Source organism: Lissotriton vulgaris, chromosome 6, assembly GCF_964263255.1.
Source record: "Lissotriton vulgaris chromosome 6, aLisVul1.2, whole genome shotgun sequence".
Taxonomy (NCBI): Eukaryota; Metazoa; Chordata; class Amphibia; order Caudata; family Salamandridae; genus Lissotriton; species Lissotriton vulgaris.
This window is the reverse complement of record NC_141694.1, coordinates 113,675,142-113,696,843: the sequence shown is the minus strand read 5'-3', so window position 1 is coordinate 113,696,843 and position 21,702 is coordinate 113,675,142.

Genomic DNA, 21,702 nt, shown 5'->3' with positions numbered 1-21,702 from the left:
AAGTAGAAAAAAAATTAAAGGCAGCAGACTTTTCCTATTTATGCACCCAGGGTCTAAAACAGCATCACTGTATCCATCTGGACCACCCCAAAGCTGCTCCAGTTCAGAAAGTGTTGAAGACACATTTCTTTAAAGAACACTATATCACTATGCACTAATAGTCTACAAATCAGTTACCTTTGCTATTTTGACGTCATTTTTATCTTTGACCCTGTAAAGTGCTCCACTGCTTTATGGTTAGGTTTGGTCTATGGGAGTACTATGGGGCAGATTTACAAGGAAGTGCTGCAGCGCTGCAACACAATCCTTTTGGCTGCACCACGCTGCAACACTTCCAAAGCTCAGGGATGCAACATATTTAAAATAATATGTTGCATTCCTGTGCTCTCCCCTGCGCTGGTGCACAAACTGCTGCCATGCGCCAGCGGAGGCACCCTTGCACCATGGTGCAAGGATGCCTGCGTCATGGGGAGATATTTTTTTTGCAGGAAGGGGCACCTTCCGGCACAAAAACAATCACTACAGGCATTTTCCTGAAAATGAAATGAAAACCTTTCTCCTCGTTTCGCCTCGATACACCATCCTTAGGGTGGCATAGCTTTCAGACGCATGTCCAGATTTAAGAGGAATTGTAAATCTAAAAATGCATCTGAATGCTACGCCACCCTAGGGGTGGCGTAGCAAGGCGCAACGAGGAGAAGCGTTCCTCGTTAATCTCAAGTGTGTCTTGTTCAATGGGTGTTGTGTCAGAACACCTACAGCAAAACCCATGGAACACCCCTTTCACTCAGGGTGGCTTTTCCTATCCTTGTAAATATGGAGCAGTAAACATGTGCCACCAGTACGTCACAAAAAGTGATGCACCGGTGGCACAGGGGACTTGTAACTCCGCCGCCCAATGCATTCATGCATACATAGCATGGAGTGGAGCATGGAACTGGTGTCTGATGTACAGCAGCACTGTTGGTGAAGTGGAGTGAGCCATACTGAAGACAGGCCAGGCACAGTGATGTGATGGCTTCCTTTGAATCAAAGGTCAGACACCATACTGCCTCATTTTAGAATTTTGCATTGGAATTCAGTGCAGTGCAACGCCCCATAATCCAGCCATATCCCCACAGCGTCAAGGCCTCATCGAGCTGTGGAAGCAGTGATCCTTAAGAGAGCAGTGTGGGAGAATGCACAAACATTAGTGGTAAAACCAGTGCTTTTTATATCAACAGAAAGATATATTCATTTGACATCCTGGCACTAATAACACAGCATGAGTCTCATAATAACAAGGAGAACAACATCTGGCAATTATTTTATCGCATGCTCTAGGTCTGCTGGTATTTTTGAAAGATACATGAACCTCAATATTCTTCAAGACTTGTTAGTGACATTTATTCCTTTGTTGACAAAATATATGGGGAAGGATCATGCACTTATAGTTCCTCCAACATTATCAATGGTGTACTTGTATGTTTTTTCAAACAGTAAATTGGCAAACAACTCAATGGCTCCTGTGGGCACTTAGCATGTATTAACAACACATCCAAGGAGGACAAGGGTCTAAGGGAATGTTTACCGACACCACCAGAGTTAATCCCATACTCAACTAATAAATCACAAACAAATCTGGTGGTCCTTACTGACAAAGAACACACTGTGGTTATGGTTGGGGCACCGACGGAGAGGGTGGGGTCTCATATACCTGAGTGTGTACCGGGTGAGGTGAGGCCAACACCACATATAGAGCAGGTTTGCCAAATTCACCCTGTCTATATGGAGGTAATATGATTACTAATTAATAATTGCACTTAATATTGGATGCACGGATGCAATAGCTGAATAAGGTCCTGAAGAAAGCCGGGGTCAGGGACCCGTGAGGCTGAAAGCAGTCAACCGTTTTTTCATCTGAAAGCAGCGGCTTATTTGTTTTATGTCGCCACTGCAACTACTTTTTTATTAGGCCTCGGTGAGATATTTAGAATAAAGGATCTTTTCTTTCTCCCCCATATCCAATTTAATCACACTAGCACATGCACTGCACACCCTTTTTTCTCCATCATACAGTCATTAGACTTGGTGTATCAGATCTAGAATACGAAGGGTACTGGTTTGAGTGCTACTTATACATTCTTTGATGCACCAGCTATCGAGTTCCATGCGGACATTGTACCCTATCACTCCCTTTTGTGTCAAGAGGGTTGAGTGTTAAGGGACAAAAAAAGATATTCATATGATGACACTGACCACATGGGGCAGTTGATGGAGATCTGGTTAGTCCGTATGGTTCTCTAGTTTGGCTCACTTTCCTTTCTTTCTGTTCTTTGTCAGTAAGGACCACCAGGTTGGTACTTAGCATGTGTCATCTCAACCAGCTTGTGTTCAAACAAAGTAATGGTGATCACAGAAGAGGTGGTAAAATATGTTTCTTGAAGTTTTTGTGAGAGGTGAGATGAACTCAAGGGCTTCCAACATAGGATGAACCAGATGGATGGTGCCCAGATGTGTCCACATTAGATTCAGTTCATTGTGTGCCCACTTGTTTGAGAGAAGAGTCAAAAAAAGAAGAAATTGCTAGATATGGACATCATTGAAAATACTGGGAGTTGCAAGTGGTTGCCGTCAGTTATATTGGAACACCAGCCCAATAGTACACCGAGAATCTGTGTGGAAATGCACCACATACTAATACCATTGAAGGAGCTTAGATATTCACAATTGTGGAAATGTGTGCCAAATATAATTAGGCTAGTCTACATGATGGAATCCTCAAAGTGATCCTGGCTACTTACTTATACCACTATAAATATTTTGGGGCAGATTTACAAGCCCCTTGTGACACATTTACACCGCAGTTGCATCACGTCTGTGATGCAGTGGTGGCATAAACCATGCCCCACATTGCAACTTATTTACAAAGTGATGCATCTAGGGAGATGAGTCACGTTGTAAAGCCCTGTGCCATATTAAACCTGGGTCAGGTTAAATGTTTGCAGGGTGGGCAATCCGTCGTAAGGAAGCCCTGTGAAAGTGATGCTGTGTAATCTACAAGATTTCACTGAATCACTTTTACGTCCATGCTGCGTCAAAACCCTGCGCCTGCTTGAAGGAGGCATAAGGAGTGACGCAGCATGTTAGGCATAGGGCACCCCTGAGCCTTGCTAGAGTTGTGTCGCACTTGCGACACAACTCCTGCAATGCGCCGCCCTTACGCCATCAGATGCGACATGCATCTGTCTATCCCGGCGCCACAGTGCGCCGCATTGTAAATGCAACGCATGTGTGGTGGCGCAAGGGTGGAATTGCATGTTGCATCTTTACAAGCGTATCCCTGCTGATATGCAGGGATGCACCAGTCCTTGTAAATCTGGCCCTTTTGTTTTGTAGTTTGTATATTTGTTGATACTATGTAAAAATGAATACATTACTTCAATATGTTGTCAAAAATGAATACACTTAATGTTTTCAATCTCTTAAGGAATATTAAGTTATGAGATTCATTGTCACCTTCTCTTTTTTGGCTATATTGTGATTTCTGCGATCAAATGTATGATTAAATTAATTGCTTTCATCCATCATCTGTGTGTCTTTTGCTTTCTCGCCCGAAGTGCGCCAGGTATGGCCAAACGTGGGTCTCGGGCTCACTGTGCCACTGGATTCAAACTAGCCTGGCTGATGAGGGGTGCTGCCCTGAAACTGGTCCCAGGATGCTTGTTTCTGATCCAGGAAGGAACTGGCATGGCAGTTCGTGCTTGAGTGTACCCAAGAGGCACAGGGTCAAGACTGATTTGCACATGGCTGGGTCTAAACTGTGGTGGCATGGTGAGCAACAGCCCTCTTTCTTGTGTTAGTATGTTTTGTTTAGGAAAGAAAAAAAGAGTAATTTATTTTCCGAATGATATTTTTCATATTCAACAGGCATCAATGACTGCTAGAGAGATTGTTTTGCTTTTTAAGAATCGGCACAATACCGTCTCAGAGCTGGAAAACGTAAAATAAAAGTGGGTAGAAAGTTTGGACTACCTAGGAAAAGAGTCTATGAAAGTGGTACATAACTAACAGAAAGTTTGATGCGTGCTATCAAAGACATATGAACTCTGGTCAGTAAAGGCAACTAAATTAATTAATTGAATTTATAGAATGGTGGACCAAATTTAACCTTAAGATTTCAGAACAAATCCCCCTTTGAAATGCCTTCTGTAAAAGAATAAAAGAATGTGTTATACAAGCAGTGTCATTGTACATTTAAAAGTTTGAAGAGTAACATCGTTGAAGCAAAACTACTCAAGATGTTTGATATAAGTGTAAGTGGCTTAGCAGCAATCTTGATCGGCAGACCATGAAAATCATGAAGAGTTAGTTTCCTTTCAATTGAGAGTATTGAAGTGTGCAATATCCAGCTATTCAGTCATAGAACAGGATGTGCTGACTTATAGGTGGCAACAGTGTATCACCTGGATGTAATATGACAATTGGGATTTACCCTAAACACGTACCATTAGCCTCTGTTCGATTGTTTCGTACCATCCATGTGGGTTAAGTCACCACATTGAAATACAGATTGCAAGACTATTCACTATAGACATGGTCTCCAGCAAGTAGCTCAGGAGCTCAAGCACACCCTGCAAGAAGCTCTCAGAGATGAAGCCAAACCAGCACCTCATTCAAAGGACAGGCACTTGGCAAAGAAAACAACAATGCTCATCTCTAGACCCTTCTCTTGGCAGCCAGACAATCAAATAGCAGTCTCATAATCACATTTAAACAACCCTGTGTCACCCTACTTGATTTGCCACCTAACCATCTGTCTACACTCAGTCTGAAAAAGTCACAAGAAGGCCATGTTGTAGGGCTGTAGACCTTCTATATTAGCTACACTATGTAAGTGAAGAATGGACACAGGAAAAGGTGTGCCAAGTGTATCCAATGTAGGCTCACGTTAGATTGCAGTAGCCACAGTAACATTGCAAGTGATTGTTGCAAGATCAAGCCAAGAGTCTCAAGTGTATTTTTCTGCCTGTGGATGTGTGTATATATATATATATATATATATATATATATATATATATATATATATATATATATATATATATATATATATATATATATATATATATATATATATATATATATATATATATATATATACATATGTATATATGTATATATATATATATATATATATATATATATATATATATATATATATATATATATATATTCACTGAAAAAACCATAGGTTATAGACCATATATAGTTAGGGATTAGCATTTACAAAACCAAGAAAATTCACTGAAAAAACCATTGGCTATAGACCATATATAGTTAGGGATTAGCATTTACAAAACCATAATTTACTCGCACAAAACCATAGAAATTCGCATATATAGTTAGTTGCAATAACTATATATAGCGCACCCGCAATCCACTGCTGACGATGTCACATATTACATCATTCATGACATGGTCAGTGACATCACTGATGACATCACTGATGACATCTCAAATGACATCACTGATGACATCTCAAATGACATCACTGATGACAACATCCAGTGACTGTATGTTTCTGTAAAGTTAAAATATGTCTTACATATTGAAGAATGAGTGGATGTATAAGTGTCTGGATGAAGGATTTAGCAGGTGCATGACTGACTGTATGAGAGAGTGATTAAATGTGTCTCACTGAGTGCATGGGTTAGTGACTAAACTGTCTTAATTTGTGCATCATTATATCTGTTGATCTGTAAACTGCTGCATGTGTTGATCAGTAGCTATATGAGTAACTATATGGGTTATTGATTGGTTGCCCAAGTATTTGTATGGGAGAGTGAGTGTGTGTGGGGGGGTGGCTGGGAGGTGTGTGACTCTGTGCATAGATGTGTGAGCAGTTGATTCACTAGATGTATGGGTTCAAAAGTGCATGTGGAAACAGCTGTATGGGCGGTTGACTGTCTCCATGAGTGTATTGGTGAGTGATTGGATTTCTCAGTGCTACATGTCAAAGTAAGGACATATGTAAAACACAGTACATGTAAGAGTTGACATATATACATAACTGTGCATAAGAGCCAGTGAATGTGTGAGTGGCTGTATGGATCATTGTGAACTTGTATTAGTGATTGTATAAGAGAGTAAATATGTGTTAGTATATGTTTGATTAAGTAAGGTGTCTATAACTGTATAGTTGAGGAAATGGAGGTGTGATTGATTCTTTGCATGACTGACTAGGTGTGTGAGTAACTCCATGGATGAGTGACAGTCTGTGAGTGTCTGTTTACACTGATTGTATCTAAGGTTATATTAGAGTCTGAAGAGGTTCATCGTATTATTACATAAATTATATCATCAGTGATGTGATCAGTAATGTCAAATGACATGCTATCAGTGATTTCATCAGTGATGTCATTTGAGATGTCATCAGTGATGTCATCAGTGATGTCATTTGAGATGTCATCAGTGATGTCATTTGAGATGTCATCAGTGAAGTCATCAGTGATGTCACTGACCATGTCATGAATGATGTAATATGTGACATCATCAGCAGTGGATTGCGGGTGCGCGGTATATAGTTATTGCAACTAACTATATATGCAAATTTCTATGGTTTTGTGCGAGTAAATTATGGTTTTGTAAATGCTAATCCCTAACTATATATGGTCTATAACCAATGGTTTTTTCAGTGAATTTTCTTGGTTTTGTAAATGCTAATCCCTAACTATATATGGTCTATAACCTATGGTTTTTTCAGTGAATTTCATTGGTTTTTTAATAGAAAATATGAAAAGCTGTAAAATGTCAAGTACGTGGTAAGTAAAAACATTTTCGTATTTATGCACGTTGATGATTCTTGGAAGAGGTTGACAAAGATGACATCTTAAGGAACAAAGAAAGACAAATTAAGGATGAGGAAGTTGTCATTTTAGTTTTTTTATCAGCTAGCGATAGCAACAAACACATTGTAATGGAGATTAGAGAGGCTACGGATGGGTGAATACATTTTGAAAAGAAATGGCGACTCTCCCCTTTAGTAGATTAGCTAAATCTTTGCGTAATTTGGGCATAAAAGTTATATTATTGGAAGTAGATGGTTATAGTTCTGGTTAATTTCCATTCAGAGTGTCCTACACAGCACCACTCTAGGTAAACACTACTTTATGTAAAACCTGGGACATAGCACTCATTGGAATGTTTGTGATCTTTCCTGTTAAGATGCATTATAAGTTATTTTAACCATTCCATATAAAGTCATGCATACAAATGAATACACAGACACAAATAACATGTGTATCCAAAAACAAAATATAGATTTTGGCCTTATTTATTGCCTCTAGTTTTCAAAGGCAAATTTCTGTGGAAAACATGCACATTAAGGGTTGCCTTTACTTTAACCTTTGTTTTTTAAAAAAATTGGAAGAAACAAAAAATCTTCCCTTCCATAAATACCCCAAGACTTTTTTTTGTTATGGCAAGGTAACGAAATAGAGAATAAACTATAGTTGATCACCATGGTCCGGACGAAAATGAAAAATCAATGATACTAAGTACCTGTAAACACTGAGCAGACATGTGAATGTGACATTCTGATTATTGCTATGCCCGAATATGTATATAACTGCTCCAATCACTTTGCTAATAAACAATCTTTTGTTCTGTTTTGTAAAGTAAAACTATTGTGAACGCAAGTATTATACATAGTAAGTGTTTAATATAACATTTGTCAGTCATTGGTTAAGCAGCTAGGACCTGTTCACTCTTGAGACCCCAGGTGCTGTGTATGCAGATTTCAGCCTTATTTATTGCCTCTAGTTTTCAAAGGCAAATTTCTGTGGAAAACATGCACATTAAGGGTTGCATTTCCTTAAACCTTTGTTTTTTAAAAAAATTGGAAGAAACAAAAAATCTTCCCTTCCATAAATAACCCAAGACTTTTTTTTTGTTATGGCAAGGTAACGAAATAGAGAATAAACTATAGTTGGTCACCATGGTCCGGACGAAAATGAAAAATCAATGATACTAAGTACCTGTAAACACTGAGCAGACATGTGAATGTGACATTCTGATTATTGCTATGCCCGAATATGTATATAACTGCTCCAATCACTATGCTAATAAACAATCTTTTGTTCTGTTTTGTAAAGTAAAACTATTGTGAACGCAAGTATTATACATAGTAAGTGTTTAATATAGCATTTGTCAGTCATTGGTTAAACAGCTAGGACCTGTTCACTCTTGACACCCCAGGTGCTGTGTATGTTGCACTATAGTGCTGCATCGGGAATATGGACAACCCTATTGATGTCGATTTTTCATTATTGATTATTGTAAAGAAATAGCGACTCCCCCCTTTAGCAGATTAGCTAAATCTTTGCGTATACTGACCATTGTTCCTTCTGTTTTAATAAAAAATGTTTTAAGGTGTTTACTGTTTTTGTTGCGATGTATATATTTATAAGTTATTAAAGTGTTATAATCCTACTACTTTGTTGGAGTGCTATATATTTTTAATGTGACACATAATTGTGAAGACTTTGATGTACAAAAAGGCATCCCTGGAATCTTCCTTTTCAGGCTCGGTCCCACACACCCTCACAGTGAGAATCCCCTCCCCAATCACAATACAGGATGGTTATCAGATTGTAGGAACGCGTGTAGTGTGACGGATCTCATCGGGTGGGGGCCTTGATCTACTGTAACTCCTTTGAAGAGGGGTGATTCTTTACAGTTGAGGCCATAAACTACATCCGCAGGGCTAAGTGATAACCTGGGACCGGCCTGGACAATCGGACACAGAGGAAGAGGAGTGTCAGAGGGTGCGGTAGTGAATAGGGTGAAAGGGAGGTGTCGGACGGGCACAGGGTGTGATTCTCATGGAAGAGCAGCACAAATGGGGGGAGGTTTATGGCCCATGCATAAGACATAGAGCGGGGCTGACCAGTGCGTGGATGAGATGCTTGCGAGGGTGGGGAGCCATGCTGAGGATCGGCGGCGTGCAGAGAGTGGGTCTGGTCAAAGCATCTAAAATGGCTGCCGTGCACGACAAAAGTGTGGCATTAGAAAAAAAGCAAGATGGCGCACACAATGTTTATCAATACGGATTAATTTATAACAATTATTTTTATCAATAAATTTACTCGCAGTGTCAAAATAGGGGGTCAACACTTCCTGATTTCCTTCGAATCGAACGTCAACAGACGTCACGCGGCAAAAAGAAAAAAAACGCTCACGCGCAGCCGCTGGAAGACAAGTATCAACATATATGAGCCTCCTCAACCACCCTCAGAAAACATAGGGGGTCAGGATACGTCTCCCGTACCCCCTTATACCCAATACTCACATTGCTTTTCCTCCATCTTGTAATTTAATTATATCGAAACACAAAATGGCGAATTCCCATTTCGCTACCAGTTTGCGACCCAGTTCGCGAACCGAGAAGCGCTTCTACCGCGAAAATTCAAATTTTTTTTATTTGCCCCACGGGACCCTTTAATAACCCCAACATCATTCCTAGTGGGTCAAGAGGAGTCTACCTTGCCCCCTTTCATTAAATTCCCCCTTTGTTTTTCTCCTCCTCTTGTCTCTCGATCCTACCGAGAGACAAGATGGCGGCTGCACCGGACTGTTTAAATTGTTGACAGACACCGGGGAGCCAATCAGCTTTGCTTCACAAAGCTCCGTTACGCGAAAAGTACGCGATCTGGAGCGCTATCCGGGACGCTGTCACAGATATATATGTTTTTTAAAACGGTAATTTCTCAAAATCCACTGGAGCACATATATTGAGACCCAGCAAAGGCACATCGGGCTAACAGTCCCTACAATTTTGCCATGTTTCGTGTAAATCCATTCAGCCGTTCGAGCTAAAAGTGAGGCCAAACGCCCTATGGAAAAATGAATGGGAAAAACGCGTTTTGGGACCCCCCTTTTTTCTCGCCCCCCCTTGACGAAACCCCCCCAAATTTTCAGGGGCTGCTCAGAAACAAAATGTGCCATTTTCCTGAAAATTTCAGCCGATTCCGTCCACAAACGCCAAAGTTATTAGACATAGAATTTTCAAAAGTTCCATAGAGAAATAATCCTAACTATATATATATATATATATATATTACCTACTGGCGGTCGCCAGTAGGTAGTTATAGTTAGGATCTACTTCCCACAGGAAATCCGCAACATTCTATTGGGAATAACTTTGGCACCAGTGGACGAATCTTCGTGAATTTCTCAAAGTTCGTGGCCCGCTCCGCTCCTTCCCTGAAAATGTGGGGGGATTCGTCAAGCGGGGGCCTAGATAAAAGGGGGGTCCCAAAACGTGTTTTCCCCCTGTTAATTTCCATAGGGCGGTCGAACTCACTTTTAGCCCGAACGGCTGCACCAAACTTGGCAAAATTGTAGGGACTGGTACCTCGATGTGCCTTTACTATGTCTCAAGATATATGCTCCAGTGGTTTTTACGAAAATTAACTTTGAAAAAATATATATTGGGCTACATTGGGCTATATATATATGTTAGAGCCCAAATGTAGCCCAATGTAGCCCAATGTAGCCCAAAGATGGCCACCAGAGACAAACAAAACCAAATGTAGCCCAAATATCAGCCAGATGTAGCCCAACAATGTGCTATTAAAAAACCTATGAAATTCACTGAAAAAACCATAGGTTTCACACACGTTATAGTTAGGAATTAGCATTTAAAAAACCTTTGAAATTCACTGAAAAAACCATAGGTTTCACACATGTTATAGTTAGGAATTAGCATTTAAAAAACCTTTGAAATTCACAGAAAAAACCATAGGTTTCACACTAGTTATAGTTAGGAATTAGCATTTAAAAAACCTTTGAAATTCACTGAAAAAACCATAGGTTTCACACCAGTTATAGTTAGGAATTAGCATTTAAAAAACCTTTGAAATTCACTGAAAAAACCATAGGTTTCACACCAGTTATAGTTAGCTGGAAATTTTACTGACATAAAACCATTGAAATTCCCACGTTATAGTTAGTTGGACTCACTATAACTTGCGCGCCTGCAATGCACTGCTGATGACGTCACATATTACATCACTCATGACATGGTCAGTGACATAACTGATGACACCATCCTTGTGACAGAGTGACAGACCTCCTTTCAGTGTAATGTAACCCTTGAAACACATATTCAAAAATAGAAACTAAAATTTTCAAAAAATAGAGATACCCATACCAGTTTCAACAACCAATTCAGTAATACCACCATCTATGTACACATCCACTCATTCACCAACAGTTCTATATAGTCACTCATACATATATTCACTTATCATATGTAGTGAAACACCTATACATCCTGTTACACACCGACAGTCATCCAAAAGTTACTCACACACATAATCACGCATGCAAATAAACTATTGATCATCCATTTATTTGCATATACAGCTATACACACACTACCACCTTACTTCTAAGGAAATTTACACATATTTACTCTCTTAAACAATCACTTATAGAAACACATACTTATTTAAACAGGAACTCTTACAATCTCTCACTCTCACATATACTCACTTATATATATCAATACTCACATATACTAGATTAAAACATATGCAGTTACTCATTAAGACACTAGTGAGACAGTCATTCACTCACTAACACACACATATACACACTCATCCACCCATACAGTCCTGCACATATGCTGTCTTCAAAACACACACAAACAATGAGTCAGTCATTGATGTAAACGTAAATGTAAATGTATAGGCATTTATATAGCGCACTACTTACCCGTAGGGTCCCAAGGCGCTTCGATCGCTGCGAAACCCTTCCTGGCTTCCCTGAGAGATGGTCCCTTAATGGGTATCTCCAGGGTGAGACCAGGCATCCCCGGCGGTCTGGTGGGGCCGTTAGTGAAGATGAGGCAAGCTAATGCCCAGAGTTGCCGAGTGTGATCGCTGATCAGAGTGGGCACCAAGGCGAGAGAATTATCGAGTCCGCTGACCCTGGTCCAGAAACCTGCCGCGCCGGGAATCGAACCCTGGTCCCGGGCCGTCCTCTGCTCTCTGGTCTGCCGCCTCTAACCAGTGAGCCACACTACTTCACCATCTATCTTCACCAACTTCATGCATCTATGTGCTAAGTAATACCCCCACCAAACCATACAGACACTCATACTGATACTAAAAAATATAAAACAACAAAAAAGAATAAAAAAACAGTGACACCATCCTTGTGACCGAGTGACAGACCTCCTTTCAGTGTAATGTAACCCTTGAAACACATATTCAAAAATAGAAACTAAAATATAAAACATATTGATTTTTCAGAAAGACACACATTCACTGGATGGTGTCATCAGTGATTTCATGAGTGATGTCACTGACCATGTCATGAGTGATGTAATATGTGACGTTATCAGCAGTGCATTTCAGGCGCGCAAGTTATAGTGAGTCCAACTAACTATAACGTGGGAATTTCAATGGTTTTATGTCAGTAAAATTTCCAGCTAACTATAACTGGTGTGAAACCTATGGTTTTTTCAGTGAATATATATATATATATATATATATATATGTATATATGTATATATGTATATCAACCGATAGCCCAACGTGCACATAATGTAGTATAGAATCATATACGGAGTGTTTTGTTTATTTCTATAGTGAGTTGAACTCACGTGATTCACTGATTCATGCACTGCCACTTCAAAAATGCCTTCTGGGTAAAAACAAATTGTCGAGTGAACAAGCGGCGTTCGTGCTGCGAAACGCGTCTCAGACTCTTGGGCAAATAAAAGATTAACGAGCACGAAACCTGGGTCCGTGTCCTGATTGACTGCATCGCGTGAGCCGAAACGTGGCGGCTGCACAAGGTTTGCAACATATTTGACTGGTTGTTCCGAAACCAGCCTAACACGGGACCCCTCCTTCAACACCGGGCCAGCGGCGAAAAACGGAACCGTCTTCCAGGTTTACTCGGGGACAATTGCAAGTCCTGGAAAGGAATTACCGCGGCCCCCCCAGCACCGAAGCATATCGTTCGTGTACCTGAACAGCTACAGCACAAAGACACCAGCTGGCTGCGAGTGTTCCCGCTCGCATACAAGGCAAGGAGTTTGAAGGCTCAAGCAACAGGTACTTTGTCAAGCGGTATTGCGGGGTGGAGGAGTGTGCGAGGCTGTACAAAGATACGAGATAAACGGAGTTTCAGAGACCCGCGTCTTAGGAAACAGCCATATCTAATTAAATAACCCAAAGATGTCGAGCGACATTGTTAAAGAAAGGGAGGCGGCGGCCACGGGGTTGTTCAAAGATGTCCTTTCAGCGAGCTGTACCTCAAAACCAAATGAAGATGCTACAATACCGAAACCTGACTCTGTGGCATATAAAATGAAAATACTGGAAAAGAAAATGAAAATGGAAATGTCTAAGTGGTGGGAGTCAAGGTCCCTCAAAAGTTATATTGAGGTGGGTAGAATCCCACGGGGGCTCCGGATTTTAACCGCACCCACTTACGAAGAACCACACCCTGAATTGATGCGTGAGTGGGAAGAAGTTAATTTAGACTCATCACGAAGACTGACCCTATTATTAATCAAGTATGCTGATATAGATAGGGCACGTTTGTTAATAGAAATTGATGCTCCTAATGAAGAATTGGCTACCATGAGCCAAGATGAGGAAATTGCCTAATTAAGGAGAGAGATGACAAATCGGCTAAGAAAAGAAGAAGATAAAATAAAGGATAGAAAAACCCATAAGTTTCAACGCGACAAAGTTGATTATGAGGTAGGACAGATTTTTACCTTTGCTCGTAAATATGATGCCGTACGCAAAACGCAACAAAAACAAGGTCAAGGCAATACGAGCAAAATTGTAAACCGTCAAAGGAGAACAGATGAGGATGCTGCCACAACATCAAGCGATCAGTTTACATCAATTAGCGAAGATGATTCTGAGCTGAGGAATACCCCGAGTGGCCCAACTGGGTCCAGACCATCGCCGGGGGAAGAGATGAAAATTTTAGCCGCCCAAAGAATGGCAACTTTGAGGCCAATGACCCGCTCGCAAACGCACGGAAGCGGGCAAACAACAAGCAGAAACAGAGACGCAACGCAGCAAAACATAAATCCAAATCAACCAAGACGGAAACGAAATTACTGGAGAAAGAAGTAATTCAAACGGTAATTAACTTATCCAACTTGAAATTAACTATGAAGGAAGAAAACACTTTAAGTCTTGGATTATCTTATTGTCCACCTAACAACTTTGACTACCCCAATACCCGGATGGATGTATGTAAGGGAGTAAGAAAATTAAAACTCAAAAAATTATACGCAATGAAACAAAAACATCTGTTAAATGAAGACTCAGACAATTCTCTCATGGCAACAATACCTTTGGAGTCCAACATAGAACTCGAACTAGAGGAACTCTGGAATCAAGATAATGCTCCGGCTGGAACACAAAACCCCTTGATTAACAACACTTCAAACAAAGGCGCAGGTTTGACATATTTCAAACCCAAATCAAAGTATTGCCCTATTATGCTTCATGATGCCACAGACACTTTCCACGAAGTCATTACCAAAAAAATCAAAAATTTGAATAAAAAAATTGGAACAAGTATAAGCATCCAAAAACATCACAATCAGGACCACAAGTATTTCCAATTGATGAAAAAATTAAGTAACAATAAAGAGGTCATAATCCGAAACAGTGATAAAGGAGGAAATATTGTCCTTTGGGCACATGTCGAATATATGAAGGAGGCCATGAGCCAATTAAATGACAGACAATGTTATTTACGAACTGATGTTGGCAAACTGAAAGAAATGTATCAAGCCTATTACAAAAAATTATCAGGCTGGCGTAATAAACAACTCATAAGTGAGAATGAGTACAAGTACTTAAAAAATGACAATCCAACTGTACCCACGATATATTTCATACCCAAAATACATAAGGACAGTAAAAAACCACCAGGACGTCCTATAATCAGTGCCAGGAACAGTATCCTAGAAATAAAATCAGTATATGTGGACTTTTTCCTCCAGGATTACGTACAATCATTACCATCCTACGTAAGGGATACAAGTGACTTCTTAAACAAAATAAAGAACTTTCAATGGAACTCTGAATATATCATGATGGCAATAGATGTATCTTCGTTATACACTAGTATATTACATGAGGACGGCATCCAAGCGGTGGAATATTTCTTAAAAGACAGAGAGCCAGTTTATAAACAACATAATGAGATGCTGGTGGCAATGATACAATTTTGTTTACACAACAACATATTCATGTTCAATCATCTTTTATATTGTCAAATACAGGGAGTAGCCATGGGGGCCAGCTTCTTCCCGAGTTATGCTTGCCTGCATATGGGCAAATGGGAGAAGCTGGTCCTTGGTGGAATACATGGAGATACAATGTCGACTAATGTCAAGTTGTGGCTGAGATTTATAGATGACCTATTTGTAATTTGGCATGGAACTAAAGGGGAAGCAGAAATGTTTTTGGTCAAACTTAACAACAATGATCTTAATTTGAGATTTACTGCAGGCATTAGCAACTCCAGGGTCAGTTTCCTAGATACTGAAGTGTATATTGATAACAATACTATACAAACCACTTTATACCGCAAAAAAACTGCAGGAAACTCGTTGTTGCATGCTTCTAGTTCACACCCATGCCACTTAGTGAACAGCATTCCCTATGGAGAAATGCTCAGGATAAAAAGGGTATGCAGCACACAGGAAGAATTACACCAGGCCCAAACACTGAGCAAACAACGTTTCTTAGCCAGAGGTTACTCCAGACAAACGATTGACAAGGCCATTGCCAAAACATCATCAATAGATAGGGATACCTTATTGGTCAGCAAGAAAGACAGGGAACAGCACAAATGTCTGGCAAATGAAGAGGATAACAATGTTCGCTTCATAGTAGGATACAGCAAACAACATAAAGCAATACAGAAAATCATACAGGATGAATGGCCCATACTGCTTAGCGACCCAGTGCTAGGACCCCTGCTACCGCAGAGGGTGTCCATTACATACAGTAGAGGTCCCTCAATGAGAGATTGCTTAGTTGTATCCGACCCGGATATCATTAGTAAACCAGTTTGGTATCAGAATCTAAAAGGCTTTAAGAAATGTCCATCGTGCAAAGCCTGCACACACTGGACTAATACTAAAACATACCTCAGTTCATTTAAGACCAAACCGTATACGATAAATAAAATGTTAAATTGTAAGACTGAATTCTCTGTATATGTGCTTATCTGCCCATGTGGATTAATCTACGTAGGCTCCACCAAACTTCAAGCACACGTCCGAATACTCCAGCATCTCCTAGCTATAACAAATACAGACAATACATATCCGGTGGCCCGACATTTCAAGGCATGCCATGGATCGAATAATAAAGTCTGTCATACTATCTTATTGATGCAATCCCTCCCAATAGATGAGGAGGTGATAGGGAGAATAAATTAAGGAAGCTGGAGACCAGATACATTTTATTGTAAGATTTGAAACATCCGAATGGGTTGAACCTAACGGAAGATTTATATACTTGTTTGGTATAGGGATTTTTGGAGGTAATGCGCCCTGATTCATTAATAAGATTACCAGTTGAAAAACAAATATATATGCACTATCTTGCACCTTTTACAAAACACAAAAGATATGTATACGACATCTGAAAAATTTAATTAGGTTGTAAATATTTTACATATTTATATGAAGAATTTTTATACTAATGATTTTAAATATTTGTAAATATCTTAGGATGTTTTTTAACATTATTTATAGATCAGATCAAGTATAAATGTTTTGTTTCAAAGGAAAAGATTAACACTGGTATCTATATATTAAGTATGTACTTTGATAAGAATTTAGCAATTGATGTGGTACAGGTTGATCAATAATTTCATGATATTGATGTTGAATGCTGTAACTCAAGATCCAATTAATGGAACAATATAGAAAAATCATTAGTAATGAACATGTGGAATACAATAATAGACAAGAGCAGGAATTCTAAATTTATTTGGTTTGAAAAACAAAATGAGATCAACTGTAATGATTTTATAATCACTTGCACATTTACGCACTTTAGAAATGTTTTTCACTAGAAGAAAAAAAGACAGAACGCTTACATGATTAATGCATCTGTTTTAGGGCCAACGTATTTTACACAGATTTTTCTAAAGCAAATAATGATTTCTTATAATGCTTTTTAAAAAATGGTTGATTTAAATATAAAAATGTATTTTACTAGCATTTGTATATCAACCAATAGGCCAACGTGCACATAATGTAGTATAGACTCATATACGGAGTGTTTTGTCTATTTCTATAGTGAGTTGAACTCACGTGATTCACTGATTCATGCACTGCCACTTCAAAAATGCCTTCTGGGTAAAAACAAATTGTTGAGTGAACAAGCGGCGTTCGCGCTGCGAAACGCATCTCAGACTCTTGGGCAAATAAAAGATTAACGAGCACAAAACCAGGGTCCGTGTCCTGTTTGACTGCATCGCGTGAACCAAAACGTGGCGGCTGCACAGGATTTGAAACATATATATATATATATATATATATATATATATATATATATATATATTACCTACTGGCGATAGCCAGTAGGTATATATAGTTAGGATTTTTTTCCTATGGGACTTTTGAAAATTCTATGTCTAATAACTTTGGCGTTTGTGGACGGAATCGGCTGAAATTTTCAGGAAAATGGCACATTTTGTTTCTGAGCAGCTCCTGAAAATTTGGGGGGGGTTCGTCAAGGGGGGGCCGAGAAAAAAGGGGGGTCCCAAAACGCGTTTTTCCTATGTTAATTTCCATAGGGCGGTTGGACTCACTTTTAGCCCGAACGGCTGAATGGATTTCCACGAAACTTGGCAAAATTGTAGGGACTGTTAGCCCGATGTGCCTTTGCTAGGTCTCAATATATGTGCTTCAGTGGATTTTGAGAAATTAACGTTTAAATCAAGATATATATCTGTAACAGCGCTCCGGGCAGCGCTCCGGTTCGCGAACTTTTCGCGTATCGGAACTTTGCAAAGCGAAGCTGATTGGCTCTCCGGTGTCTGTCAACATTCTAAACAGTCCGGTGCGGCCGCCATCTTGTCTCTCGGTAGGATCGAGAGACAAGAGGAGGCCAAAACAAAGGGGGAAATGAAGGAAAGGGGGCAAGGTAGACCCCTCCTGACCCCCTGGGATTGATGAGGGGGATATTATAGAGCCACGCCGGGCCCAAAAAAAAAAAAAAAAAAATCCGATTTTTTCGCCGTAGAGACGCGTCTTGGTTCGCGAACCGGGCAGCTAACCGGGCAGCTAACCGGGAAGCTAACCGGCAGTGTAACCCAAAAAAAAAAATCCGATTTTTTCGCCGTAGAGACGCGTCTTGGTTCGCGAACCGGGCAGCTAACCGGGCAGCTAACCGGGAAGCTAACCGTCAGTGTAACCCAAAAAAAAAAAAATCCGATTTTTTCGCCGTAGAGACGCGTCTTGGTACGCGAACCGGGCAGCTAACCGGGCAGCTAACCGGGAAGCTAACCGGCAGTGTAACGGGAGTCTGAGGAGTAGCTGATTGGCTGTCAATATTGTAAACAGTCCGGAGCGGCCGCCATCTTGTCTCTCGGTAGGATCGAGAGACAAGAGGAGGCCAAAACAAAGGGGGAAATGAAGGAAAGAGGGCAAGGTAGACCCCTTCTGACCCCCTAGGATTTATGAGGGGGATATTATAAAACCACGTGGGGCCAAAAAAAAACAAACAAAAAAATCCGATTTTTTCGCCGTAGAGACGCGTCTTGGTACGCGAACTGGGCAGCTAACCGGGCAGCTACCGGGAAGCTAATCGGCAGTGTAACGGGAGTCTGAGGAGAAGCTGATTGGCTGTTATCATTGTAAACAGTCTGGAGCGGCCGCCATCTTGTCTCTCTGTGGGATCGAGAGACAAGAGGTGGAAAAAAAAAAGGTGTAAATGAATGAAAGGGGTAAGGCAGACCCCTCCTGAACCCCTAGGATTGATGAGGGGGCTATTAAAGTTCCCTGGGGGGTGAAAAAAAAAAATTTGCGATTTTCGCGGTAAAGGTGCTTCCTGGTACGTTAACCGGGCAGCTAACCGGCAGCGTAACGGGAGTCCGACATATTGTGTTTTTTGAACGTTTGTGATATGTGCACGTGTGGATTTTGTCTAATTAAGGTTAAAAAATATATATATCTTTAAGCGTGTTCTGGCGCGCTTACGTTTTGGGTTTGGTTTGCGCTGCAGAGACGATACGTCACGGTTATGCGATGCATCATGAGGCGTCTCACGGGCTACGTGATACGTCACTTAATAAAGAATATATTTTACAGCTATAGATATTAGCTTTTAAAAAAACAATGAAATTCACAGAAAAAACCATAGGTTATAGACCATATATAGTTAGGAATTTGCATTTACAAAACCTTGAAAATTCACTGAAAAAACCATAGGTTATAGACCATATATAGTTAGGGATTAGCATTTAAAAAACCTTATTTTATTTGCACAAAACCATTGAAATTCCATATATAGTTAGTTGCACTAACTATATATCGCGGACCCGCAATCCACTGCTAATGATGTCACATATTACATCATTCATGACATGGTCAGTGACATCACTGATGACATCACTGATGACATCTCAAATGACATCACTGATGACATCACTGATGACATCTCAAATGACATCACTGATGACATCACTGACATCTCATTTGACATTACTGATTACATCACTGATGATATCATTTATGTGATAATACATCTTCAGACTCTAATATAACCTTTGATACACTCAGTGTAAACAGGCACTCACAGACTGTCACACATCCATGGAGTTACTCACACACCTATTCAGTCATGCAAAGAATCAATCACATCTCCATTTCCTTAACTATACAGTTATACACACCTTACTTATTCAAACATATACTAACACATATTTACTCTCTTATACAATCCTTGATACAAGTTCACAATGATTCATACAGCCACTCTCACATTCACTGACTCTTATGTTCAGTTATTTATATATGTCAACTCTCACATGGAGTGTGCTTTACATATGTACTTACTTTGACATGTAGAACTGAGATATCCATTCACTCACCAATATACTCATGCACACAGTCAACTGTCCATACAGCTGTTTCTACATGCACTTTGAACCCATACACCTAGGGAATCAACCGCTCACACATCTATGCACAGAGTTATACACCTCCCAGCCACCCACACACACACTCAGTCTCCCATACAAATACTTGGGCAACCATTCAATAACCCATATAGTTACTGATATAGCTACTGATTTAAACATGCAGCAGTTTACAGAAGAACATAAATATTGATTGCCAAATTAAGACACTTTAATCACTAACCCATGCACTCAGTGAGACACATTTAATCATTCTCTCATACAGTCATTCATGCACCTACTAAATCCTTCATCCAGACACTTATACATCCACTCATTCTTCAATATGTAAGACATATTTTAACTTTACAGAAACATACAGTCACTGGGTGTTGTCATCAGTGATGTCATCAGTGATGTCATTTGAGATGTCATCAGTGATGTCATCAGTGATGTCACTGACCATGTCATGAATGATGTAATATGTGACATCATTAGCAGTGGATTGCGGGTCCGCGATATATAGTTAGTGCAACTAACTATATATGGAATTTCAATGGTTTTGTGCAAATAAAATAAGGTTTTTTAAATGCTAATCCCTAACTATATATGGTCTATAACCTATGGTTTTTTCAGTGAATATATATATATATATATATATATATATATACACATATATATATATACATATATATACATATATATATATATATATATATATATATATATATATATATATATATATATATATATTGTAATGTTATAACACACTATGAGTTACTATCTATATGAATAAATAAAGTGGTGTTTGTCTCTTAGTAAATGTAAGAATGATCAATTGTTTGTATAAGTCAGTAGGATGCTGTGCTGGTGTGTAATGTTGATGTAGGTGTATAGGTATATTTAATAGTATTAGATAGATCTTTGTTAGCATGTATGAGTCAATCTATAGCTAAGTGTTTAGATGTGTCTGTAGATGTAGGTATCACTGAGTAGGTTTTTAGAAACTTGTATTGGTGTGTCAATGGTTTCAAATATGGTACTCCATATTTTATAATGAGTGATGAAAAGTTATACTAGTGTATGATGATACAAACACCAATTTATTTATTCATATAGATAGTAACTCATAGTTAGTGTGTTATAAAAACACTATTGCAAGTATACAGTTTTCAATACACTTAGACAATCACTGAGTCTTATATATACTTATTTATATACAACAACTGTCATATTCACTGCCTATTATATTTCTTCTTTGTTGGACATGTATCATTGAGAAATAAATTTACTCATCACCACACCCATAAAGAGATTCACTCACCCAAATAACAATTTTCACATACTGTATTAACCTCATATACCTACTAAATAAGCTATTTACACACCTTTGGACAGTCACACACCTTCCACCCAACTACACACACATTCACTCTCTTATATAAATATTCACTTAACTATTTCAAAACTAATATAGAGTTTCACATAGCTAGTAACCAACTTATGCAGTAGTTTACACAACAAGAGGTGGAG